General features: G+C 46.0%; 1 protein-coding gene and 1 pseudogene across 4 annotated transcripts in view; both read right to left on the bottom strand.

The window, feature by feature from the left end:
- The window catches only part of LOC148020631 (glycoside hydrolase family 2 protein), a 254701-nt gene that overhangs the window by 96826 nt on the left and 138613 nt on the right, over nt 1-19262 (bottom strand). The gene's annotated exons all lie outside the window — the stretch shown is intronic.
- On the bottom strand, nt 11759-17085 carry LOC148020633 (uncharacterized; annotated as a pseudogene).

Raw genomic sequence — 19262 nt, 5'->3', positions numbered from 1 at the left:
GTCAGCCTGCAGCACCTCCCCCGTCCCCTTCCCTGGCCGCCTGTGGCCCGCCGATCGCCGCCGCCTCGGTCGACAGCCGCCCGCCGCCGCTCCTCACCAGCGTGCCACCGCCTGCCGCCACCATCCACCTCCCCTTCCTCCTCCTCTTCCTCTTCCACCTCCTCCCTCAGGTTAGTGTTAACTAACTTACTTAGTGTAACTAACTTAATTAGTGTTAAATCTAACCTAACCCTAGTTAGTTCACCCTAACCTAACCCCACCCACTAACCACCTAACCCTAGTTAGCTACCCCTACCCTAACCCTAGCTAGGTTAGTTCTAACTACCCATAGTCAGGTTAGTTTACTAACCCTAGTTACTAACCCTAAACCCACCCCTAGTTACTAACCCTAGTTAGGTTACTCTAACCCTAATTAGTTACACTAACCCTACCCTACTTAAACTAACTGTAGCCTAGTTACACTAACCCCCCTTAGGTTAGTCCCCACAGACCTAACTTAGTTTACTACCCTGACTAACCTAACCTGACTAACCTAACCTGACTAACCTAACCTAACTTACCTAACCTGACTTGACTTAGTTAGACTAACATGACTTACCCACACTAACCAGACTTAACTGACTTATTTCTCACTGACTTATCTGATTAACATGATTTATGTGATTTAATTAATTTCTAAATTAATTTTTCCATTAAAAAAAATTCAGAAAATTTTCTAAAACTTCCTTTTGCTTTTTGCCAATTTTTGGGAGTTTGTCCGCTGGCCATTACCTACCCTACAATTTTTGAAAATTACATATTTCCTCATTTAACCCCCAAATTGCCAATAAATGTAGAAAATTCATTTAAAAATAGTACAAAATTCTCAAAAAATTCTCAAAAATTCTCAAAAATTCCCCTCACCTCCCTTAATCATTTTCCATTTATTCAACCATAAATAATCACAACCTAACACAACAAAAAAATTAAAAAAAATACAAAATAAACATAAAAATCAAAATCAAAATCAAAAACCAACAAAAACCAAATTAACCCATCCGCTAAGGTGTTGTCTTTGTTGTTTCATCAGTGATCTTTACTTTTCCTTTACTGGATTCACTTCTTTTGGGAGACTCTTCTGTGCGCATTTCTGCATTACATACACACCCCTTCCAGGTATTTATTTTATGTGCTTTATTTATTTTCCTTTCCCCCTTCATCACAAATTAATTGTTAAAATGAACTCTTTTATTCACCCACAGTTTCCACGCGCATTCGCGCTCAACACACACATACTTTTTAATTAAAATAAACCAGCCGTTCACTTAGCACGCGCTACGTGCGCTACAGAGGCACTTTAAAATTTTAATTAAAAAGAACCAGCCGTCACATGAGCACGCGCTGGCAAAAAAGCGCTCCACATCACCTTAATTTGTAATCAATGAATTGCATTTAGAGACCCAGTCGGGAATCGAGGTCCGGGAATCGAATAAACGCACCGTTTAACCTAATAATTGGTAATTTAATTTATAATAAGGAACCGCCGTTTTCTTGCTAAGGTTTATCACCTAATAAAAATTCACCCATTTTTAATAATTTATTAAAATCAACCCTTCATTAAATTAATTCCCCCCTCACTGTACTTCATTCCCCTTTTTAATGAACCGTTTCGTGGGATGGGTATGCGCAGTCATTAGAGTTGTTTTCCATGGTCCAGTCTTGGTTTATCACAGATATAGTCTTGATATGTGTCGGATGTGGTATTGTTTTGGTTTCTTGTCTTTGATACGGTTACGGGTACAGTAGGCAGTTTTTTCTTTTATTGCCTGTTACGGGGTTCTGGGTATTTGTCTGATGCATCGCATGAAGCTTTTGGTCGCATTTGTCTCAAGGTCATGTCGAATTTTTTCTAGGATGTGGTTTGCTTGGGGTTAGTTGGTCGAGTCACGTTTTCTTGTTTGGTTATTCTCTTATCCTTGGTTTTTTGTCTGATGCTTTGCAGGGATTCTCCTTGATTGTCTGTCTTTGTGGTGTGTGTGTAACCATCTGAATGGCGCCTTCTCATGCTCCTCCCCCTATCCAGTACGTCCCATTAGTTAGTAGGGATTACTCTTCCCTACTTACTTTTGAGCCTCTCACGAAGGCGGGACTTGCTGCTTTTGTGGCCACTCCTTTTCCATTGCTTCCAGAGGATCCGTCGTTATGTGATGAGTTCCTGGCCTCTTACAGCAAGAAGACAGGATTAGTTCAGGGCATGTCTATGACTTTGACATCTCGAGGCTTAGGGAAGGCTCTCTCTTTACCCTTCAAAGGTGAACCTTTTGTGACCACTCGTCACCTCTTCTCTAATGAAGAGATTCTAAAGCTGTTGCAGAAGCAGACAAGGGAAATCCTCGATGTTAAGAAGGTGATCAACTCTTCAGGAGTTTCCTTTTCTATGATCACTGATCCCGTATGGAAGACGATGTGTCAGTTCCTTCAGGACAGATTTATGCCTGTCAAAACGCTATCCCATTATTTGTCCAAAGAGCTTTTCATAGCTTCCAGGATGGTGTTGAAAGGGGTTGCTATTGATTGGAGCACATACCTCCTCACTAAAATGGATCAGCATTTTGTTAAAGTCACCAGGGGTAATGTTACCAATGTTACATACGGATCATATTTGTCTGCCTTCTTGACCTATTCAGATTTACAGAAGACTGTGCCTCCACCTCCTCCATCAGATCCAGTACCTCCTCCTCCACCTTCAGAAGAGTCAGAACCCATTGACATCGAGGATGATGATTCTCCGCCTCCCCTGGTCATCTAGCGCAAACGCTTGAAGAGGGTAGCGGATAAAGCTCCTTCTATACTTCCCTCAGTGCCTATCCCTGCTACCTCTGGCAGTGAACTCCCTGGGTATCTCACTTGTAATAACCTGTTCAGAGCACATCGAGAAGGATCCTTGGAGATCTCAGTTCCTTCCCTGAACAGTCTCGTCTCAGGAGATACCATTCATTTCCTCTACAAGGATATTCAAAGTTCCATTGAGTTGTCAGTGACAGCCTGTGTTCAACAGCTGTACGCATCTTTCTATGAAGAGCTCATGCAGTCCAAAGACCAGTTGCATAAGGCAACATCTGAGTTAGCTTCTGCTAAGGATACCCTAGCAGATTTATTTAAGCAAATGGAACAACAAACCCAACTGGCTGCAACCCAAAGCGATGAGATTTCTTCTTTGAAGACCCAATTACTCGAGGCTCAGTCACAGGTTACTAGCCTTTCAGCAGAGAAGGAGAGGATGTCCAGAGAAGCACAGGAATTCCAAGCTATCTTAGATGACAAGCTTTCAGCTTTACAGACTGCTACTGACACAGTGGCCAACCAAGCCTCCCAAATCCAGCAGTTGCAAGATCAGCTTGCAAAGTCCTGCTCTGTTCCTCCAAGCCCTCCTGTTCCATTAATTCCTTCTCTTTCACAGCAGGACTTGGCTGCTCTTCAAAGACAGGCTACTTTGTGCCCTCTATTCCAAGATAAAGTGGAAAGATTGCAGTCCAGAATGGACTTGTTATGGTCTACCTTTGAGCAGTTTCAGGAATATGTCTTACCAGACCATTCTTTCTTTGTCCACTACCACTTACAGAAGTTGGTTTTTTATATGAAGCTTTCCACGATGGATTTACCTTTTCCAGAGGATGGCTGGAGTGGGGCTTGGTCTGCTGAGTTGTTGACAGAGGTAGTCAGAATGGTCTTTGAAGATTCTGTCACGCCAGATACCATGTTGATGTCGTACATGTATCTACGAGAAGACTTGTTAATTCCAGATGAGGTAGATATGGCATGGTATGTGGGGGATGTGGTCTTACAGGCTGTTTTGTATGTCAATCATTTGGAGTTGCGCATAGCTGACATGTTCCAAAGTTATTCCTCCAAAGTAGCTGATTGTCAGGATAATTCGTGGCATCCCATGATTGATTCGGTGGTCCTAAATCAAAGACAAAACACAGCTCCTATCTTTGCCCAGAGTACTAACCAACTGAGGATGGATCTCTTAGCCTATCTTTCCAAACATAATCCATTTGATGCTACTTTCTTTGATGTCTATCATAGACGATCTCTTCTGGGACCTTCTGTTCCTACCCTCCTCTATTACCAACAAATGGCTCACCGCTATGCTTTATATCTTTCCCTTTGTCAGTCTAATTCCACAATAATTTTACCCCTTCTTTTCCAACCTTCATCTTTTCCTCAAATTCCCATTTTAACTTATTGTTCCTTTATTGAGGATAGGGTATTTTCCCCTTCTCCACCCTGTCCTTCTCCCTCCATTAATGTACCCTCCACATTTCCTATTTATCAGTTAACACCGTTCCTTAGTGATTCCTTACAAATTTCTGCCACTCCTTTAACATTTTCTTCCTTTTATGATTTTTCCTATCCTTCCCTTCATCCACTTTCCCTTATTCCACTACCCTCTCCTAACACTTCTATATCTCAACCACCTCAGTTGGTTAGTGACTGTGACGGGTTTGATAATCAGATTTCCAGAAGAAGGGGCTGGAGTTCGGATGATTGCCTTACAGGACCGCAGATTAATTGGCCAGTAATTCCAGGAGAATGGACAGCTTCCAGTCAAGCTTATCAGAATTATGTTCATTTTGCCCAGCAGTATTCACAGTCTGCAGATCCCTCAGTGAGATTAACTGCTCACTTTGCTTGGTACCTGGCGTATATGCATAGGCACTCTCATAATGATTCAAAGCCTATTCCAAAGTTGTGCATGAATGTCAATGTTAGCATTAATTCCCAACAGCTGGAGATACTGTATTTTCATGCCCTCTGTTTGCCTAGCAGATACCTGGTCCTGCTGGAAAGGATGTGCTGTTTCTAATTTTTTCAAAATCCTCCTAAAAACTTTGTAGATGAATCCTTATCTATGGATCGATTCCGACAATATCAATCTTTTAAGAGGGATCATCTTCATTGATACCTTTCCAATGTATAATGGAAGCTTTTTAATGCAAAAGTCTCTTTTTGAAGGAGTCATTCAGATGGTTGTGTTGTGTATTAGTGTTTGTGTTGTGAGTTCATTTATGTCAAACGAACGTGGTGGTTTTCTATTGGATTTCGTGTACGAGCTACGTTTTGGAGATTTATGGTGATGGGGTCGTGGTTGGAGAGTTGAAGCTGATGCTGATGAGAAAGAAGCAAACTCTTATATCCTTTACAAATTTGTTGTGATTTTCTTGTTTGATAAGAAGTGTTAATATATAAAGAGTTTTCCTTTCTTTGTATTTTTATATCAAAAACAGGTTATAAGTTGGGGTCGTGGTGGATGGATTCTTTGTGAGAAGATATGGAAGATCAAAGTTGAGATTTTAAATGAACTTGTATTCCCTTTTTCCTGGGTCGCGAGGACGCTTCCTTATTAAGTGTGGGGATATGTTGAGTGTTGAAATGACTTGTTTTTTGGCTGATTTTTATTGTTTTCGAGAGCTGAATGGTTGATTTTATGAGATGATTGATTGATTTAGAAATGGTTTGAGAGTGTTTTGGATGGTAATGATTGTGTTTTGGAAGATCATGATGTTTGTTGGTGGTTCTGTGATGTTCTGATAGGTTCTGATTGGTTCTGTATACCTTCTGTTTTGCTCTGTTTTGGTCTGTTTTGTTCTGATTGTCTTCTGTAAAGAGGGAAGGGGTATTGATTGATGAAGAATGAGATATTGTGAAAGCTTATTGAATGGTTTGTGAGAGTTTGGAATGGTTTGAGAATGAGTTATGAGGTTTTGATGACCTTCTGTAACCTTCTGTAGGCCTTCTGTAGAGCTTCTGCTTCTGTTCTGTACTGTAGCTGTTCTGGTACTGTTCTGTAGACTGTTCTGTATGCTTCTGTAAGTGTTCTGTGGAATGTATGTGTGACTTTGGGAAAGTTTTCTAGCCTTGGAAAGAGGTGAATACAAGTGCAAAAGAGCTGAAAGAAGTGGAAGAAGTAGCTGCCAAAGACTCAAGTGAAGACTAGAGTGAAGTGACAGTAGTGAGCTATGAAAGGACACTGTAGTGGCTCTGGTGACTCTTCATATCAAACATACCTCTTGGGAGGGGTATCCACGACCTAAGAGTGATTATTGAGAGTAATTTTGAGAGATTGTAGTGAGGACATGATGTATTATTGATGAAGAGAGAGAGAGAGAGTCAGAGATAGCCAATTCCACTCAAACAGAGTGATTGTATATGAGAGATTGAGAGAGAAGACTATGAAGATATTGAAGATGAATACTATGTGATGTATTTCCATTCAAAGATGGTGTATTTCTTTGCTTTCTTTGTTCTCTTGATGGATTTTATGAAGATATTGAAGAATATGGTTGATTCTATTAAATCCGTGGGAGATCTACATGATGCTGTATGAAGATTTGTTGTGCCTGGTGTTCTTTTCTTCATTGTGATCATATGAAACATGATAAACAAGCTTGTTGATGTTACAAGATAGATTTTCTTGCAAGAGAATTCCCTTTTCCTTGGTGTTCCTCTTGGGGCTCCAACGAGACCCCCTCCTCCTCGCCCTGCCCGACAAGTCCACAGATCTTCACAACCACCCTCCGCCTCACCCGAGGGCCCACAGCCCCCACCCCCTCCCCCAGCCCCCTTCCCCGTGGCCCCTCCCCCCAAAGACACAAGTCCCCTCCCCCACTCCCGCCAGGTGCCTTCGACCCCCCTACCATCTCTCGATCCTCACCCCCCCCCCACACCGTCACCCCCGCCACCCCGCCCCAATTCTCGCCCTGTTCAGGTAACCCCTCCCCAACCCATCCCTACCCCTCCCACGGGAGATGAGGAGCCCCAAACACCGACATCCTTCACCCGTCAGCTCTCTAGCCCCTTCTCCCTCCCTCACACAGCCACCAATTCATCTATCCATGCCACATGCCATTCTTACCCAAGACACGTGCAGATGCTACCACAAGAGTTTTTTCATAGTGGGCCATGGTCTTATTTGAGGGTTGCGGAGCGCGGAGTTTTCCCACTGAACCCCAGAGGTGGGAATTTTCATGGTATGCAAGGCTAGGAGCGGCAAGGTCAATCTACTAGCACCATCGGATGGACCAAACTACACCTTCTTCTGTCAGATCTCTCACACAAAAGGTTGGACAACAACTCACGTAGTGAAGGAGGTGAAGAGCCAGGTGGCAGACCACATCTCCCAGTGGATGGGAGAAGGGGAATTGACACTTTTCTCCCAGCAGTGACCGGGCTGCATGATGGATATCAATTTGTGGGCAGGGGCCGAGGTCACTCATCTAAGCATTATCTTTCGATCCCCCCCGCAATGGAGAGCTCCAGTAGATGTGATTGAGTGGCCCCTAGCACAGGCGGCCCGTTTCTACCAGTGTACGGAGTCTTGCCTCTTAGCTTGGTTGATTGATGCCTTGGTGGTACCACCACGCGCATCCATCACCCCGATGGTCCGCGACCAAGGGCTACCATGGGGGAATGGAGTTCACCATCGAGGCCGGCAGCGAAGCGCATCCGCATGCCTCATAGTTTCTCTTCTTCATCTGCAGCTTCCACGCCGAGCAGATACTTGTTCAGTCAGTCACAAGTTTCCCCACGAGTTTACACCTTGCATCTTGGAATGTGAATAGCCTCCACTATAGTGGGAAATGTGGTTTCAAGAAGTTGACTGTTCGACAGAAGTTGCAGCATGCCCTTGCTAGATAGATCGACATTTTACTTCTACAGGAGCAGAAGCTCACGCCACCGAAGCTCGTAGGGTAGGGAAGGTACTCCCGGGCAGCTTGCACACTTGCTGGGAGCATGCCATTGATGCCCACGACAGGAATGGAGGCATATGCACCTCTATTGGCTTGAGTCTCACCGCCTATGTACAAGACCATGGGACGATAGTGGCAAGCAGGGTGCTATGGATCAGATTGGATATTGGGGACTCATGCCTTGGATTCCTCAATGTCTATGCCCCTACCAAGGTTAGGGCACGCAGCAGGTTTTGGATGGACATCACGGATGGACTCCTAGAGCTGGATTCTTGGATCATTGGAGGAGACTTCAACAACCTGGAGGCTTTAGAGGACCAGCAAGGCAGAGGCAGAAACTACCAAGGCATGACTGAGGAGGAGCAAGAGGCATGAGAGGTCTTTCTATTGGTTGTAGGAGTACGCGATGCCTAGAGAGGTCTTGCCTTCCACATGAGGGAGAGGTCCTTGGATTTCTCTTGGGGATACAGGCGGCTAGGTGGTGTCTTGCTGGAGCAGTTGGACAGGTTTTATGTGGGAAAGTAGGGATGCTCTCGCGAAGGCTAGATTGGACAGTTGGCGGGCACCACACTGTCCGATCATTGCCTGGTTCTCCTAAGACTTGATCCTCCATCATCTGCCCTTGACGCACGATCTTGTTGGATCCCGAACTCGATCTATAGGAGGGAGGTAACCAGACAAATTGAGAAGATTTGGACCAGGGAGTGGGGCAAGAGAAACCAGATCGCAGAGGAGGTTGCAAAGGTCATAGTTGAGTCGAGCAAGATCTGCCAACAAGAGGCAGTCATATAGGCCAGGCAATAGAGCTAGGAGCAGGAGAGAGCACTTCGACGGGACCTTGCAGCCACGCAGAGAATATTACAAGAGGCACTAGGGAATCCCACCCTTCACACACAAGAGGTGCGCGTGCGAGCTGCCATTGCTAGCCTTGAGAATAGGCGCTCAGAGTTTTCCTTCCGCACCTCAGCTGCTTTCTGAGCACGGAAAGAGGACACAATGTGCAGGGAGTTTTTCCAAGTGCACCAGCTCGCACCTCACGAGAGCAGATACATAACCTTCGAGATCAGTATGGGAGGACTTGTTCTAGCATAGAAGAGGTGATGGAGATTACCAGCGACTACTACAGGCGCGTGTTCTAACAGGAGAAAACCTCAGCCAGGGAACAACGATGTAGACAGCAGGTCTGGGATCACATTCCGTTCCTCGTCACAGAGGAGATAGAACGCTCCCTCTTAGCCCCCTTCACATAGAAGGAACTTGAGGAGGCCTTCTATACACAAGACAGGCAAAAATGCGCGGGAGAGGATAGCCTCTCTAAGGCCTTCTTCACTACCTACTGGGAGGTGGTGAAGGACTCCCTACTGATGACATTCCAGGAGATTTTCATTTGAGGACAGATGCGAGGGAGTCTCTCGGCAGGCCTTATCAATCTTCTCCCCAAGCGGGGAGATAGGTTGGGGCTTTCCCAGTGGAGACCGATCACCTTATTGTCAGTGGCCTATAAGGCACTCGCAAAGATGATTGGTTGGCAACTACACCCCGTGCTTCCAAACATTATCCATGAGACACAGACAAGCTTTGTCCAACACACGAGCATCCTCGATAATGTATTCACCTTCTTTGAGGCGACAGAGTGGGCTCAGCATAGTGGGCACAGACTGACCATACTACTCTTGGATTTCGAGAAAGCTTAGACACGGTGGACAAGGATTTCCTAGAGGGCACCATGGTGAGGTTGGGTTTCCCCCAGGCTTGGATTCGTGGGGTCTCCGCACTTTACAGATCGGCCACCAATAGGATTCTCATAGGTGATAAGCGAGGGGAGGAATTTCGGCTAGAGAGATTGGTCTTATAGCTATGGCTGCCCCCTGGCCCCGTACCTGTTCCTACTCTTTGCAGAGAAAGGCGATGTCCCATTTCCTCACGTCTCGGGTGAGCGGATTACGCGGCCTCCGACTTCCCGTAAGGGAGGAGACTGAGTTGCTAGACTTAGAATATGCAGATGATACACCTCTTGAGATGTTCTGTTCTACAGCTGCAGCAAAAATCAACTGGCCAAAGTCGGTTGGTTTTCTCACAGACCCGGACTCTAGCACGAAGTGGGGCGTCCACCTAGGATTTAGATGGGTGAGTAGAGGGCAAACCGTCCGTTATAGAGGGTTTTAGGTGGGAGTCGACATCACTCTTGCCCAGCAGTTTCTTCAAGTCCTCAATTCTATTTGGAGAAAGCTGACCTATTGGAGCACAGCTCGACTCTCATTACCAAACCGAGCCCTGGTGGTTAACCAAGTTCTCCTAGCGAAGGCCTAGTACATCGCCTCGTGTTGGTGCTTCTTCTCGTCTTGTGCTCCAGGGCAGCTTTGCAGCTTAGTGCGGAGCTTCTGGTGGTCCGCATAAGACAGCTCTAAGGATTCCAACAGGGCCAAGGTGGCGTGGGCAACCATCACATGGCATCTATTAGAGGGAGGGCTCGGGATCATACACCGAGAGTATCAGAGTATGGCCCTCTTGGGCAAGCTTGTCGTCCCTAGCCTCACACCACGAGGACCAACCTAGAAGGTCCTATTGCAAGACGGTCTTCAGGAGTGTAGACCGAGGCTCAGTGGTAAGTGGAGGCCGTCCCTAAGATGGATCTTAACATCAGCCTAGATCACCCCTCTCAAATCACCTTCCCTATGCAGCTTGCTCCGCGTGTGACAAGGCCTTTGTAAGACCCTAATCGAGAGCCCTCTAAGCTGCCAGGAGGAGATAGACCATCAGCCAGTGATGTGGAACCCCTAGGTCAAAGATCCGGATGGGGCACAGATTGGCGAGCGCCCCCACATCCAGTGGGCTAGGTGGAGACCGACCCGGCTCGTACCATCAAGACATGATGGGAGGTGTACGGGTTGGTGGACGAGGTGTTGCAGCGACTATTAGGCTGCCAGAGAGGAGTGGAGCTGAGGAGAAGGGAGATAGATGCAACAATTCCTTAGGATTGGCTTGCTGCCCTGATATGAGAGTCGATAGAGCCTGGGGAGGTATGGGCTGCTAGGTTTTCACCAGCAGGCATCCCCCTCCAGGTGCCATGTAGAGTGGGCAGTGCTCCAACTGGAACCTTCACCGTGCAGCAGGGGGGCCGTCTGGCTCTTGACAAGGGGTAGCAAGATGAGGGTCTTCTTTCATGAAGGAGGATCCGAGTGATTGGCGTTCAGGGGAAGACATGGCGGCTAGACCCTTTTGTCTTCTGGGAGGAGTTCAGGGAGTGGCGCCTTTGGATCCGGAAAGCCAGGCCACTTGATGAGATGGAGTGGGATCCAAGGGAGTGGCTATGGCCGGCCACTACAACCGCCAAAAAGCCATCAAGGCTTCTAGAGTACATTGCCAAGATTGGCAGACATATAGTAATGTAGGAGGATATGGATTGGGCGCTCTCGTGTAGCAAGCACTGGGCGGAGCATCATATCACGGAGCCTTTCCAAAGGACCTTCTGGCGCCGCCTATGGGATAGCTGGAGACCGAGGAGGGTATCATATTTCTTATTGCTAGTGGCACATGGAGGCTTAGCGGTGGGAAGTTGTCTTGCCCAGATGTAGGAGGGAGTTTGTAAGTGCTACACACAGCAGCCTTTGGAAACCCCGAAACACTACCTTTGGTTGTGTGAGGCAGCGCAGCTAGTGTGGAGAGGAGCATGCCACTTCCTTCGCCGCATGGCTCTCAGCCTTGGATGCATCCCTTGGGGAGCTTTCTATTGGCAAGCAGTAAGCGAGGGCCATCACCTTCTGTATGAGGCCGAGATGAAAGACACTACTCATTATCAAGGCAGGGTCGTGCACAATGGTCAGTTTGGAGGCTCTACCCATCCACCAAGTATTGGAGCCTACAACAGACCGCTTTGAAGTATGGGAGATCATAGGGAGTCTTCCTGGATGGCATATCTGGAAGGCACGGTGTCAGGAGGTTTTTGGCAGAGAGAGACTTCCACTACAGGCAACCTTGGCAGAGCTCTCGACCTCCATCATCCACTCTCTCTGCGGACGATGGGATCAGGTGCAGGGCGCGAGTCCAGGGCTCCTTCGAAGATCCGTTGTCATTTCTTGTGCACTTGGAGCGGCCAGGACCTGTTTTTCGAGATACAAGTAGACACCCCTAAATGGCGTTACACGCCTCCTCCATGGCTTCTTGTCCCCATCTCCCCTAGACCGCCCTGAGAGGTTTGTACATTTGATATATTTGCAACTCTGCATCAGCTCCAACTAGTCTATTGAGCATGAGCACTTCCTTGTATTCAAAGGTTTTTTTTTTCTCAAGTAATATAATTAGCCACTTTTTATTTGCAAAAAAAAGGGGATAAGACACGAGGAAAAGGAGGGTGGAGAGGAGGGAAGTGGATGGAAGGTCCAAGAGAGCTTTTAAGAGAGAGGTAGAAGAAGAGGTGGTAAATGAGGTGCAGGTAGAGATCAATGAAAATAGCATTACACCCTTCCAATTGGGTTTCTGCCAAAGCAAAATACCTCACCCCAGCATAGCCACATATGAAGGTTTTGTTCCATTTTTTCAGATTCTGGAGCTGTAGGCAGGCGACCAGGAACATATTGCTAGACTTAAGGGTCTTTGACACAGGCAATTAGATCTTGTCCAGCATACTAATATCCTCCCTCTTAGGGATTTATCTCATTGGCATACCGCAATCTCTTTTACTTCTTTGCCATGACTTTTGTATATTTCCTATGATCTAACTTTTGCACTCCTTTTGTGACTTCATATAATATAAACTACTCATTATGGGAAAAAATATTAGATGCATTTACATCTCCAAAAAGCTAGAATGACCTATGAGACAAAGGAATGAGTACATCTGACCATGTCATCTCGACTTGAGAACAACAATGAAAATGAAAAGAGAAGGTGCAAATACCTAATGTAAATATTTAATTTTGTTTTGTTTTGTGAGTCAGATATGCACAACGAGTTGTGCAAGTGCTATCACAAGGCCAAACCCTTTCACCCTTGGTTTCATTGGACAAGTCCACTTATTTCAACTTCCTTCGGTTGATAGCTCCATGAAGACTAGTATTCAACTAGTAGGGGTGGGCACCAAGGACTCCATTTAGGGACCCTAGTAGCCCGGAACTTGAGAAAGGATAACCCTAACTCTTACATGATAAGACACAATATCTTGATGGGTTCCAATGTAAGGACTTCCATGCCAATCTTGGATCTTGGCTCATAGAAGGTGTTCATGCCCATGGACTAGCACTAGACTCCTGGCTTAGTGGCAGCTTATTTTAATGAAGCTAATTGTTTGGTGATATTGCAAGAACTAAGTTGATTGGCACATGACTATCATGCCTCTAGGGTATTATCACCATCTCCCTACATAGAGAGAGAGAGAGAGAGAGAGAGAGAGTATATTAACGTCTCTAAAAGGCCAATGTGGCCTATGAGACCAAAACAGTACATACAATGATGATGGTGTGTTTCTCATCTAGAACGAGAAGAAAGATGAAAAACATGCCTATAAGACTGAAAAGGAAATGAAATGAAATGAAATAGTGTCCCATAAAAGGGAAACATGTCAGTGATCTGAAAGTGAGAGTAGAGAAAGGAAAACTCTCCATCAATGATATGTCTGTTCTCTAGGGAAGTGTATCTCTGGATAGCTAAGGCGTCTTGGCATTTGTCTCCTGTGGCGCTCAATGATGGCTTTAATTTGTCTGTGGTGTGGATGTCTAGGCCTTCGTCCGGGTGGACGTGGGCGCCTAGACCGGCTAAGTGCCACTGCTCTATCCAAAGGGACACCTACAGAAGATGAGGTCCAATGATGATGTATTCCTGTAGGCTGTGTGGCAGTAGTAGTGGTATCTGCCATACTCTGTCGTGTATCCATGAAAAAGTCAGTGACTGCTCTCTATCTATGTGAGCCGAGCTGTGGGGGCCTCCTACTCCGTAGAATTGTTGCTCTGCGCCTCTGGAGCTCCAAGAGGAAAAATCCCAAGCATCTCTGATTCTCATACTGCATGATCCGTCTCAGGGGTCCAAAACCCTCTCGAAACAGACAGTGGTATCTACCTCGTATGTCGTAATATATAGTGCATCGGCAGATGTAGTGTTCCTCTGTCTCTGGCTCTCTGTCGCATAGTGGGCATATGCGTTCTTCTGTCTGTATACCCTCCCATCTGCCTGTCTCAATCCTCAGGTGGTGGGATGAGGTGCGGATCTGACCAATAGCTGTGCGTAGTCCATGAGGCAGCTGTGTGTCCATGTAATTGGGTCGGGTGATGAAACCATCCTCAGATACCTGGAGGAAGTGGGTCTGGTAGTGTGCCATCCTCGTGCCATGGGGCGAGGGGGGTCGGATCCAGGTCTTCTCCGTATCTAACTTCAGTATGTATGCTCTGATCACATGGTTTAGCTCTGATCGGCTTAGGTCAAGTGTAGGGCAATCCAGGCTATAGTCAAAGGGGGGTAGTCTGTCAATCTGCAGACCATGTAGACGCATCCATGTGCTCATCTGAGCATACCAACAGTGTCTGTCACCGTCTGCTGCTAGTTGTCTAGAAGAGGCCAGGGCTAGCCGTGGGTATCTATCTTGGGGGAGCTCCCATAGTCTATGTATGAAAGTCACTGCCTGAATCAAGGCCTCAGCCACCATGGGTGATGCCCCCAACTCAGCTCTGATAATCTCATGTGGGGTCGAGCTCTTCGCTCGTATCATGCGTGAGATCATCATGACCAGTGGTCTTTCCATATGCTCCCATCCATCATAGTATTCCTTCTCTGGTCCATCCTGGTCTCCCAAAGGCTGTCTCCTCGTGTGAAACAGACTCGGACCCCAAATAGCTGCCCCATATAGGAGTGTGGGTGTAACCAAGGTGTCAAAAAGCCATAGTTTGGTGCGCGGCTCATGAAATTGTATGTGAGCACATTGCCTCTCCAATGCCCCTAAGGCTGCATATGCTTTTGCCAAACGAGCCTCTGATGTCTCTCTCCAAGAGAACTGTGGTCCCTTCAATGTGACCCCCAAATAAACATATTGCCTAACCATCTCCACTGGCTCTCTGTCAAAAGTAAACTGGTGCTCAGCTCTTGTCACCCAAGCAGCTGAAGTGTTAAATACCATAACTTTAGTTTTCCCAAGGTTCACCTTAAGATCTCTATCTCTACAAAAAGCTGATAATGCATCCAAGTGTCTATTTAGTCCCTCAGGTGAGTCAGATATAAGTACAATATCATCGGCATAAAGCAGTAATGGTATCAGCACTCCAGCTAGGTTGGCTCCGGCCCCACCTGTCCTATCCACATATTCTGAAATTTCATCTATATACAGCCCAAAAAGTGTCGGTGAAAGTGGACAGCCTTGTTTCACCCCAATGGTGCTATTGACTGTATCTGAGATGCCCTCAGGTGTTCGTACTCTGCCTGTCACTGTCTCATATAGGGCATAGATACTCCACTGTATCTCTACGGGCACATCAATGTTTTGCATTCTTTTCATGAGTCTAGCACGTGGCACTGTGTCAAAGGCCTTGCGAAAGTCCACAAAACAGCAATAGATCTTTTTCTTGAATGCCTTGCCTTCTTCAATGATTGCCCTCAACGTAAAGATATGGTCTAGAGTTGTATGTCCCCTCCTGAAGCCAGCCTGGCCTTTTGACCTCAGGCCATGCATCTCGGCCCATTCACTCAACGCTTGTTCCACGATAGAGCCATATATCTTGGCCAGCATGTGTCCAATCATGATAGTTCGGTAGTTACTAGGTAGCGCGGGGTCTCCACTCTTAAAGAGCGGCACAATAATATGGTCTGACCAACAGGTTGGAAATCCCTCACAAACTGCCCTATTAAAGATGTGAGCCAGCGTTGGTGCCAGAATATCACAGGCATGCGTGAAGTGTTCAGCCACTAAACCCTCATGGTCTTGGGCTCTTCCATTTTTCAGCTTCCATATGGCATTCCTCACTTTTTTTTCTGTGAAAAATCTGCAATTTGCTGGCCTTGAGGTTGAGGGGAGTGGCATAGGCTCTTGGCCAGGGATATCATAGAGGGTGCAAGCATATCCATGCCAATCATCCGGTCTAGTAATCTGTAGGGGTGGCTGGCTCTCATGCATCTTTTTCCACGCTCTCTTGCTGTCCTGCCCCAAGAACATGGAATACATTTCTGGTTCCAGTCTGCTCATGTATTCCTGCTTCTTTTTGCATACCAACCGTCTGAAGAGTGTTCGAGCATGCTTATGGGTGCATATACCAAGTGCCAGCTCTCGCTGAAAACGTGCTCGTGTCTCTCTGCACTCATCATCATACCAGTCATTCTGTGGAGCATTACCTCGTGGAGGTTTATCTGACGGTGTAGTGTGTGGGAAAGCATATGCTGCTGAAGTGTGTATTATCTCGGCCAACTATCCTGTAAACTCATCCAGAGAGGCCTGTGTGTCTAGCTCCCTCAATGCATCTCGCACAGTAATGCTGTATATGTGTGAGGTCGCTTCCACAAAATCATAGCGTGGTAATTTTGGTATATGTGACTGTGCTTCATGTATATGCCCATATTGCATTGTGAAAGCTAGAATAGCATGGTCTGCTACTAATCCAATTGGTCTGTCCGAGATTTCAAAACTTTTTATGTCAGGTAGCAAGTTGGGTGATCCAATCAAATAGTCCACTGTGCTTGACCCCTTCTTGTTATTCCAACATGTGAAGCCATTAGATCTTGGCCACTGTGGTAGCCCGTTAAGGATGGCCAAACCATGTGCACTTCCTAGTGCCAGTAGGTGTGTTCCATATTCTGTTCTCTCTCTATCTTGGGCTGATCTAACTAATCCCACTTCATCTAATGCAATATCTCTGAACATCTCATCACTAGTGTCAAAGAAAGCAGATTGGTTGTTTCCTGTGCATGCATTAAAGTCTCCTACTAGTAGAACATCCCCAATTCTCATGTATCCCATTATGTCCTCATATAGTGGTGTATACGGGGATGCCTCTTTAGGGGCAAACTTAGAGTATGCAGGGGGAAAATAGCATATGGCAATATACATGTCGCGAGTTCTGCTTGTACGTAACCTGATCCACATGTATCTTGCCTCTACATCTCTATGTACCACTTGGACTGTATCTCGGAGCTCTTCTCTAAATAGAATTGCCACACCTCCTGATCCCCTCGTCCCTCCAGGCCGTCTAGGCTGAGGGCGATATACACTTTCCCATCTATATCCATATACATCGGGTAAACGACTGTCTTTACATTGATGTGTCTCAGTATACATAGCAATGTCTATACCTTTGAAAGTATCCTCAAAATAACCTACATCTGTCTTAAGGGAGCCATTGCAATTCCACAGTGTGAACTTCAGGGTCTCATAGGCCGCGCACCGTCATGCCGTCCTTTTCTCTGTGATGATGACTCTTCCATCTCTGTATACAGCCCGTTTACCTGCTTTCCGTGCCTCTAGAACACGTGGCATATTTTCCCTCCTGTGGGCTAACTGGGCTGGGGTGAGGTCTTCATCTAGGTAGATCTTTTCTCCTTTGAGAGCGATCCTCTTAGAGAGGAAGGCTCTCTTCTTTTCCAGGTCTCCAAACTTCAAGATGAGCACTTTTGTTTTTGTGTCAGCCTTCCCGACTCGCCAAGCCCCAACGATGGGTACATTTGTAGCTCCAATTTTGGTGGCAAGAGCTGTAGCATCTTCAATTGGGGAGCTTTTCTCGTCTAGTCCAACCACTCTTACGTGGAGTGCGCGTACCCGCCTTTTTGCCTCTTCTTCCAAGGTGGCATTCATGACTTCCACTTTGTTGCCATGCATTCCTTTGTTCTTTTTTGCCACATCTATCCATTCTGCATTTTCTTTGACGGTATTCTCAACATTCTCCATTTTCTTTTGGGTGCCTTCCACCACACTTGCATAGGTGTGCATGTCCTTTTTTAAAACATCCATTTCTTTTTGTAGTTCCGGTGTGGTTTGTGGTTCCTTTTGTGTGTCCAGTTTCTTTTTGCATTCGTCTAGTTCTTCTTGTAGATTAGAGATCAATGAGTCTTTCTCTGCCATGCGTGCATCCAAAGTTTGTTGCATCTCCTTTTTCAGTTCTTCCATCATTTCAGCTCGAACCTGCTCTTGTATGTCCTTTTCCATTTCCTTCCTCATGGTACGTATTTCAGCACGGAGTATGGTCAACATCTCCTCATATAGTGTTTCATTAATTTCGCAGGATGTCTTCCCATATCTACTCGACCCTGGAGAGACATTCCAATCTCGGGTTTTACGCCCATAGGTTTTGTATCTCGTGTTCTTTGGCGGTGTATGAAACATTGTCTCCATGGCTGGTTTTGTGATTCCTTCATTGTCAGTTTCTTCCATCGTAATTATAGTATGCGCTATAGCATAAAACTGTTTACAGTCTGGGTAGAGTAGTAAACCAGTGACATAAACTGTCACTCTAGCATGAACTAGAGACAGTATATCATAGACTGTCAATGTGACTACATCATAAGATATGACTGTAACATGAAATGTTAATGTGCGTCAGTCTGAGATCCCGTAGGTTTCCAGTCCACACAGCATGCAAGGTTCACATCAGTCTGAGTATATCTGCAATCTCAGTGTATTCACAGCGTCTGCATTCATATCAGTCTAAGAGAGTGTCTGCAATCTGGGAGAGTGTATGCATACGTCACTGCTGCCACGATACATTCACAGTGTCTGCATTCATGTCAGTCTGAGAGAGAGAGAGAGAGAGAGAGAGAGAGAGAGAGAGAGAGAGAGAATGTTCAACACAACCACGAATCCTTTCCATCCAAAGATAAAGAGGATGTTTTGGATGCTACTATGGATATCAAGATTGTAATGCCCTCTTTTTCAGCCTTCTATGAAAGAGGGATCATCCTCTTTTTCACTAACAAGATTTTGGTGCTCTCTCAGATTTGCCAATGGTTAAACTCCATTTTGCAAGGCGATTATGTGGAGGAAATTTTTGTTGGCCCACGAGGCTTCTAGGAGATATTGCTTAAATCAACTAGCGCTTGCGATCATCTTTTAGGCAAAGTCCCGCTATTCTTTGGCAAACGCCTAGTCTATGTAGTTGCTTGGAGACCACTAGCAAACATCCAACGGTACTTACAGCACCGAATGCCCAATATGGGTTGAAGTTGAATCTTGTCCCACAATCTATTGGCCTAGCTTGCCGGCTGCCAATCACAACCGCCTATGCATACTATGGGATACCACACGCAAAAGGCCTAGCTGGCTGCACTTGAATTGTCTTGAAATGCCTTTCTTACACTATCATTTAAACTGGGGAACCTTTGCAGGCTTTGGCTTCACTAGTCCATGATGCTCCTATGGTCAATGGACCTCAAGAAAACGCGGTATCAATGCACCCTATTTTGGATAAAGGGAAACAACCTATGCAACCTTTGGGTTCCCCTAACTAGGATTGGGTTGATGTCCATGCCAAAAGAGGGAAAAATTCTAATGTCGGCAGCAACTATCCCATGCACTTCACAAGACCCCTTGCGCACTTATGTGTGTTGCAAAGATAAGACATCATCAAT

The sequence above is a fragment of the Lygodium microphyllum genome, chromosome 18, assembly GCF_053477565.2.
Source record: "Lygodium microphyllum isolate KBCC chromosome 18, Lygodium_microphyllum_v1.1.10, whole genome shotgun sequence".
NCBI classification, from domain to species: Eukaryota; Viridiplantae; Streptophyta; class Polypodiopsida; order Schizaeales; family Lygodiaceae; genus Lygodium; species Lygodium microphyllum.
This window is presented reverse-complemented; position numbering and strand designations above follow the sequence as displayed.